Here is an 8419-nt window from a genome sequence, read left to right as displayed (position 1 = left end):
ATATATATGGGTTTTTAGCCCATCACTTTGAAATTTCACATATGTAAGTTTAAAAAGAAAGAAAGTCAGTCAGTCCAGGCAGCCTCTTGGTATGGGGCAGGGGGAATATCTATAAATAATGAGCAAGCCTGGGGTGCGGGATCCACTTTACAGCCCTGGAAAAGGGTTGGGATAAAAAGCATGTTCCCAGAGATGGAATTTAGGGCATAAAGAAAGAGCTCCAGTTCACTTGGAGGGGATCAGGGTTGGTTTTCTTTCAAATGATTCGTTGTCTCTCCCTCCAATCCAGCCTCCTTTGAGGTCTTCTCCCCACTCTAGTTCATCAGACAGGTTTGAACATGGCCAGACTCTAACTGTGGCTGGATTAAGTCTTTCCCTACAGGGCTCTTGGGTCCCAAGCAATTCAAGTGTTGTATATGAACACCTTTTATTTTTGTCCCGAACATTCCTGGCGCTTCATAGGATGTTTGAAGGCTGATGTACTCTCAAAGCCTACAGAATCTCTAGGGGGGATGATATCCACTCTCACACATCAGCTAACTCCACTTTCTCCTCTGGCCCAGACAAAATACCCAGTTGTACTACTTTATTATGTTTTAATACAATTTCCAACTTGCTGTTAATACATTGTATTATTATCCAATACTAGCACATAACAAATATTCCATAAACGTTTGTTGGATGAATGAGTAAATGAATAAGGGAATGAATTAACGAATTCCCTTTTACAAAAATCAAAGATTACTGTTTGTTTTAATCCTCTTTGTTTATTCTTCGTGGTCTTAAACTGTATTATGTAGTTTGTTGATGGATTTTATGTCATTAACCTTTGTAACACTGAGGCTGACTTCATTCATTTCATGGATGCTTATTTAGCACCCACCCTGTGTCAGGCTCTGTGTTAAATGCTAAGAATAAGTCAGACATAGCCTCCTATTCTCATGAAGGTTAAATTTTCAAGGGGGAGAAAGATAATAGGTAAGCCAAAATAAGTAAGTAAAAAGTACTATGAAAAGAGTACTGCAATAGAAAATGATAGGGTATTACTTTACATAGCATGACCAGGGAAGACCTAGCTGAGGAAGTACCATTTAAGTTGAGACCTGAAGGAGGGGAAGTTGTCAGCTAATCCAAGAGTTTGGGGTAAACTGGTTTAGGAGATGGCAAAGTATGCCATCTCCCTGATGTTGCAAACGCCCTGAGGTTGGTGTAACATTCCAAATACTGTAGTGAACATTCTTGCACACAACCTGTTGGGAGAATATTTCCCTGGGGTGGACTCCCACACAACTGAGTCTTTGCATCCTTTTGTCTGTCCAATGTCTGGGATGTTTCTTCTTCCCTCTCAGCATAGTTTGCCTTTAAGAATCACTGTCCTCCCCCCCAACCCCCTCACTTACTTTCTCTTTTTCTCAAGGTAACTATTAAGAACTTGTTTTGTTCTTATAGGAGAAAAATACAAAGATACTCTTATCAAAGTGTTCTTTTCTCAGTTTCCCTTTGGCTGTGAATTGCCTGTTTCACTCCTGCTATCCATTCATCCATCCATCTATTCACTCAGCACTTACTTAGCTCCTATTTTGTACTAAGCCTTGTGCTGGGTGCTAGAGATACACAATCTTATACAGTGTTTCTCAAAATATGTTCCCAACGCATCGGGAATCACCCAAGGTATTTGCTTGAATGCAGATTCCCGGGCTCCACGCCTGGTTTACTGACTCTCTAGTGGGGGAATCCGAGAGACTGCATTTTAAGAAGTTCTCCAGTTTTGTTTTGTTTTTAATCCCAACTAAAACTTTAGAACCACTGAGTGGAGAAGAGAGGCAGGTGAATGAAAGTGCATTGATAATTTATGCACAAAACACTATGGAAGAAACGCCTCTAGAGTCCTCTAGAGAAAATCAGGTTTACGCATAAAATTGGACAAACTGCAGTTCTCCGGACGGATGCAGGACATTCAGGCAAAGAAAACACCCTGTTCAAAGCCATGTGTGTTCAAATGACACTGAGTAACTATTCTGTGAGTGTTGTGTTGCCTGAAACTGTTTGGGGCTTCGGGGTCTGAAGATGATTGTATCCCGACGAAGCCCCCTTGTTAATTGTACTCGGGTTTGTGGGTGGAACAGCGCGCAGGCGCACCTAGAACCAGGTGACCATACGCATGCGCAATGTGTAATCCCGAAGCCAAAAAGAGTATGATTGAGGGCAAGTTTTTTTCTGTTACTAAAACTCCCCTTGCTCGAATCCAGCAAGCCTGGCTGTCCCCATTTCTGGTGAGGGAATCTTAATATCTCTTAATATTATCCCCTTTTTCCTTCTGGGCCACACTTTTAAGTCGGCTGCCAGTACTCAACATGGCGGAGGCCCCTAGGTGGCGCAGTCCGTCCTTAGGCGTGCTGCACGGATGGGCGGGGCCCTCCGAAAGGGCGGGAGTTTGAGGGGCGGGGCCTGCGCCCCAGCCCCTTGGTGGGCCCCCGACCCCGGCCGGGCCTTAGCTGCTGCTTAAGCCGCTGCGGCGCTGAGAAGCACCCGACGAATCTGCGGGAGCCGAGCGTGGTGAGGTGGAGCCTCAAGGGCAGGCGGGTGGTGCCCGAGTTAACGGTCTGAGGGCCAGAGGCCGGCCCTCTTAGAGCGCCTTAGGGAATTCCGTTCGGGCAGCGGCCTCCAGTTCCCCGGGAGGAACCCGAGACCCACAGAGGGGCTGGGACCTGTCCTAGGCGGGTGCGTCCGCGTGCTGCTGCCGCCAACACTGCGCTCCAGTCCGCGTAAAAAGGGATCTTCCCGAGCCCGGGGTTGTCCGATAAGGCGCTGCGCTCTCCTAAGCGTCCCGCTCCTGGCTCCCAGAATTCTGCGGCTCCCTCTGCCCTTGGGGCTTTGCATGTGATCTGTCCGAAAGTCCAGTCCTACTCGCCACCCTACTCTGGAACGCTCATTCTTCGGGACCCCCCTTAAATAGCACTTCCTCGGAAACCTTTTCCAACCGCTTTCTGAAGGCGCAGTTAGCTCGCTGCTGGGTTTTTGCACTCATTGCACCGAGTTACCTTTCCTGCTTCTCTTTTACAGCCGTGCACTTGTTGGGGCCTTATGCCTTGCCTTTTTCATCTGTATCCCAGGGTCTAGCACGTGATGATCATAATAATAGCTAATATTTATTGAATAGTCACAAAGGTGCTACGAAATGCATTACCTGTAAAGGCCCATTTAATCCTCAGAGCAATTCCATAAGGTGGGTTCTATATCTTCACATTTTGTGCGTGAAGAAGCTAAGGCACTCTTAGATCAATTTGCCTAGAGTCCCACAACTAATAAGTGAGTGGAGCTGGGATACGAATTCTAGGCTGTCCGTCCCTAGAGCATGTAATAAATCCTAGATTGCCTTTGGGTTTGGTAAATGTCTGTTGAATTGGTGTTTACATTAGGTCCATGAGTTATGGAGGCCAAGATTATGATGCACATGAGAAAGCTTAGAAAGGAGAATTGATGTTCCCAAATGTACAGAGTGAGTTCATGAGGAACTAGAACCTGGTGCTAGCCCTCTGTTCCTTCAGTCACACTCTACCTTTCTTTGGTCCTTTTCCATCAGAGAGCCGAAGACCTAGACCTCATCATTTCACACCCTTTAGAAAGTGTCCCTCCCAGAGCTGTGATTTCATATTTCATGATTTAGGGGGCAGCATTTTGTAATGGAAGGGCATAGAGTTTGGAAGCAGATTGGGGTTCAGTATTTGCTCTGCCGCTGACCAGTTATACCCCTTCCGTGTTTTGAGCCTTAGTTTTCTTGTCCATAAAATGAAGGCAATTTCTTCTCAAAGTGTTTTTTATGAAGATTGCAAATAATTGTGAGAGAGTAAAGTGCTGTACAAACTACATGATCTGTTTCTTTTGGGGTTTTTTGTTTGTTTTTACCTTTTAGAAGGTTATAGAACTGTCAGCATTTTGCAAGACCTTTGATATGGATCATGTTGCCTAATGTTCTTATATCCATTCATTTAGTCAAATATCTAATGAGTACCTGCTATATACCAGGCACTGTTTTAGGAGCTGAGAATACAGCAGTCAACAAAACAATATTCTTGCACTTGGGAAATTTACATTGGGTTAGATATGGTACACATAATACTCAGATAGGGACAGATGAAGCATGGTAAGGTAAGTAGAAAAATACCAGGGACTTCTCTGGCAGCCCTGTAGTTAAGACTCCCCGCTTCCACTGCAGGGGGCACGGGTTCAATGCCTGGTTGGGGAACTAAGAGATCCTGCGTGCCGCGTGGTGCGGCCAAAAAAAAAAAAAGAAAGAAAAGAAAAGAAAAATACCAGTTTGTGTGGAGGGGTGGTGGTATTTTATATTGGGTGGTTAGGGAACAACTTACTGAGAAGGGGACATTTGAACAGAGAAGGTGGCAAGGGAGCCAATCATGAGGATAACTGGAAGAAGAGGCCCTGGATGAGTGTGTGGCTTGGTGTGTTCCAAGCATGTACAGCAAGGAGGGGTATGTGGCTGGAGGGATGTGAGCAAAGGGGAGAGGAGTAAGAAATGGAATTAAAACAACTGGAGGCTGGAATCAAATAATTAGGACCAGGTAAGCCAATACAGTGATTGTGGTTTTTACTCTTGATTGGCCACTGGAGGGTTCTGAGTGCCCGAATCTGTCACTGTTTTAATATTTATTTATTTATTTATTGCTTTATTTATTTATTTATGCCACACCATGTGGGAGGTGGGATCTTAGTTCCCCAACCACGGATCGAACCCATGCCCCCTACAGTGGAAGCTTGGAGTCTTAACCACTGGATGACCCAGGAAGTCCCTGTCACTGTTTTAAAAGGATCACTCTGACTATTCTGCTGAGAAAAAGCAAATTTTGAAAGCAAGGGTAGAAGCATTGCTGCCACCTAGGAAGCTTTTGCAGTTATCCAGGTGTATTAGTTATCTATTGCTATGCAAGAAATTACCCCAAAATTTAGCAGCTTGAAACAACAGTCATTTATCATCTCATATAGTTGTGGGTCTGAAATCTGGGAGCAGCTCAGCTGGCTGCTTCTGGTTTAGGATCTCTCAGGAGATTGCAGTCAAACTGATGGCTGGTTTGCTCCCAAGATGTGGTTCCTTACCACTGGGCCTCTTCACAGGGCTGCCTGGGTGTCCTCAGGACACAGCAGAGAGAGTGGGGAGAGAGCAAGAGCTAGAGAGAGGGGAGGCCTTTTATGACCTTGTCTTGGAAGTCATTTCTACTTTATTCAGCTTCATTAACTTTATTCCAGATCATGCTCAAGGGGAGAGAGTTTAGGCTCCACCTCTTGAAGGGAGGAGTATCAAAGAATTTGTGGGCATACCTTAAAGCCACCACATCAGGCAAGAGTGGCTTGGCTCAGGATGATGGTGGGGGTGGGTCAGAAGCGATAGCAACTGGTAGAGCCAACAGGATTTGCTGATGGATTGGTTATAGGCTGTGGGAGAATGGAGTCAGTATAACTGTAAGGCTATTGGGCTTGAGCAACCAGAAGGATGGAATTAGCATTTACCGAAATGGGGAAGGTTGAAGGAACAGGAGTTCACTTTTGGATGAGTTAACTTTGAGATGCCTGTTAGACATCTATATGGAGAAGTTAAATAAATATTTGGATTTAGTATAGGAGTGTGATGTGCCGGATGGGCTGGAGACGTAACACTGGGAGTCATGGGTGTATAGGTACAGTTTTAAGCCATGAAACTGGATGAGATTATCTAGAAAATGAATGTAGGTGGAGAAGAGGTCTGAAGCCTGAGCCCTGGGGCCTCCAACCTTGAGATGGTGGGGAGGTGAGGAGGAGCCAGCAGAGGAGACTAAAGGGAGAGAGGCCTTAGAGGTAGGAGGAGGACGGAGAGAGAGGCCCCACATATGAGATTTATATAAGGAACTGTGTGCTAATTTCTTTTTTTCTGGAATAAGAAACAAATTGTCTCTGCAGACAAATATATATATATATATATATATATATATATATATATATATAGTTTCTTTGCTCAGGAAATAAAATGTCTGTGCCCTCAAGTGTTTTTCCTTTTTTGCTTTAAGTGACAAATTCTGTTTAATAATACCAGTTCTCCTCTTAGTCCTTGTAACATTTACACCTCTACTTCAAGTTTAGGTGGTGTTGCTGCTATTTTAAATTTATTTAAATACTTGTTTTGGAAGAATTTGGATGAGAGGAGACAAAATATATAATTTATGTCACTCTTCTGTCACTCTTCACCCTAGGCTCAGAGGTCACTGCCCTTCCCAGTCTGGTTCCTAGCAAAAGTAGGAAGTCAGTCTTATTCATTTCTGTATCACTGCGGCCAGTTACCTGATGCTAAGCTGGAATTAATGAGTGTTTACAGGATAAATTAATGTATAAAAGAAGTGAATCTTTTTCCTTTTCCTGTGGTAATGATAACATCTATTCCGTGGTTTACAGTTTACAAAGCACACTGACATCCATTATTCTCATTGAATGCAATTCAGTCTGTTACCATTTGCCAACTACTGACCTTTTCCTTTCCTGAGGGGCATTGAAACCTACCTTTCTTTTGGAGCTATGCTAGTTTATTTATTCTCTGGCTGATCCGACAGTGTGTTAATGAAAGGTGCTGAACTATGTCTTGAGGAAGCTCAGAACTGAATCTCAATTTCAGAAAAATTCCTGATGTAATTTTTCTCTCTTCCCTCCATCTTTTTATTCCTGTTTTTTTTTTGGGGGGGGGCATTAATCATAAAACAATTCAAATCATTTTTAAAATAAACTTTATTTTTTAGAACAATTTTAGATTTACAGAACTTGCATAGTACAGCAAGTTCCTACATACCCTGCACCCAGTTTCCCCTGTTTGTAACATCTTACATTAGTATGGTACATTTGCTACAATTTCACATCATTTTTGAAGTAAATGGGGCATACCAATAAAATATGAACAAAATGAAGTTACTTCATCTCTGTAAGGCTCAGTTTCCTTATCTGTAAAATGAGAGGGTTGGACTAAATTTTTAAATAGCTCTAAAATTTTTAAATTATCTGCTAAAGTAAAATAATCATATAATTCTAATATAATTCCATTTCTTTACTGAAGTGTTACTATCATTTTCTAAAATAATGTCTACACATTAACAACACCCTTATTCTAAAAGAGGATTTAGAGAATTCCCTGCCGGTCCAGTGGTTAGGACTCTTGAGCTTCCACTGCAGGGGGCGCGGATCAAACTAAGATGTTGCAAGCCATGAGGCGTGGCCAAAAATAAATAAATAAAAAGAATAAAAGAGGATTTAATAGGAGAATTCCAGGAACTATGGGAGGGCTGCTTATATATTAGGTTTGTATAATATATATAAATATATGATTATAAATATATATAATATTATTATATTAGGTTGAATTACATGAAATTATCATTTTATTAGGTTAAAAAAAGGGCAAACATTGGCAATTTCGTGGGGTTTAACTGAATGCTTTGGGGGGTAGGGATTCAAAGGAGGGTTAGGGAGCCTTTGGGGCCTCTGAGACTCTGCAAAAGCCTGGCCCATCCCTCACAGTGTTCGGAGAGAAAAGGCTCTTCAAGTCCCTTGAAGCATCTCAGAGCTACTCTCGTTGTTAGTCATGTTGGCAGTAAGAGCTACTTCCCAGCAGGTTTGTGCCTCCAGCCAGAAGAAAGAGATTGAGCCAGCATTTCACAGCTGTGGTGGAAAGGAAGGGCAGAAAGGGAGGACACTGGAAGTACTAACCCAGTTGATCAGCTAGGAAGAGGCAGCCTGGGGTGTTGGTGCCACTATGTCTTTATTGGTGCCACTCTACTCTTCCTACTTTATGCCCTTTGCTTACTGTCTAGTACAAGCTCAGCAAACCCGGGTATCTGCAGTTGCCCAGGAGGTGATTAGTAAGCTGAGTTTTCCTCTGTAACTCTGTTATAAGAAAAACAATAGCACAAGTGCAATGACATGACAACTAAAATCTGCTATCAGTGTGAGGGAGAGGCTAGGCCAGGGCGGGGGCCTGAGACTAAGGTGAACTGGAGAGCATATGCCTTATCTAAAGGGGTCAGACACTGTTTCACTGCAGCCTGTTGTCGCCTTGTGGGAATGTGGGTCAAGGGTCACTAGATATGCTGATTAATCAAAGGAGCCAGAAATATGAATTTTTATATGTATTTTGCCAATGGTAAATGTTGGCACCTAACTTAAATTCTTAAAAACCATTGCATAGGCCACACAGTGATTGAAAAGAACCCGCAGGCTACATTTGTAACCTCTGGCCAAGGGTTTAGATCTGCCAGGAGTGAGGCCCACATGCATTTCTTCATTATGCATTGTTGACAAGCTACTAATGACCAAAATGAATTAGCTCCTGCCTTTGAGGAACTCACAGATTAGTGGAGAAGATAGACAAATAGTAATGATAAGATGTAAC

At 43.1% G+C, this 8419-nt stretch overlaps 1 protein-coding gene across 3 annotated transcripts in view; it reads left to right on the top strand.

Annotated features, from left to right (window-relative positions):
• Window positions 1–2407: 2407 nt before the first annotated feature.
• Window positions 2408–8419, top strand: part of CEP250 (centrosomal protein 250) — a 48877-nt gene continuing 42865 nt past the window's right edge. For 2 of the 3 annotated variants that reach the window (XM_082359363.1, XM_082359361.1), the window contains exon 1: window positions 2408–2556. The gene's annotated coding sequence lies outside the window, so the exon portion shown is untranslated. Of the gene's footprint in view, window positions 2562–8419 lie in introns of all 3 variants that reach the window. The other variant, XM_082359362.1, reaches the window with a different exon arrangement.

Source organism: Balaenoptera borealis (assembly GCF_965194805.1).
Source record: "Balaenoptera borealis genome assembly, chromosome: 16".
In the NCBI taxonomy this organism is placed as follows: domain Eukaryota; kingdom Metazoa; phylum Chordata; class Mammalia; order Artiodactyla; family Balaenopteridae; genus Balaenoptera; species Balaenoptera borealis.
The sequence above is the reverse complement of the archived record's forward strand: the minus strand, read 5'-3'. Positions and strand labels throughout refer to the sequence as shown.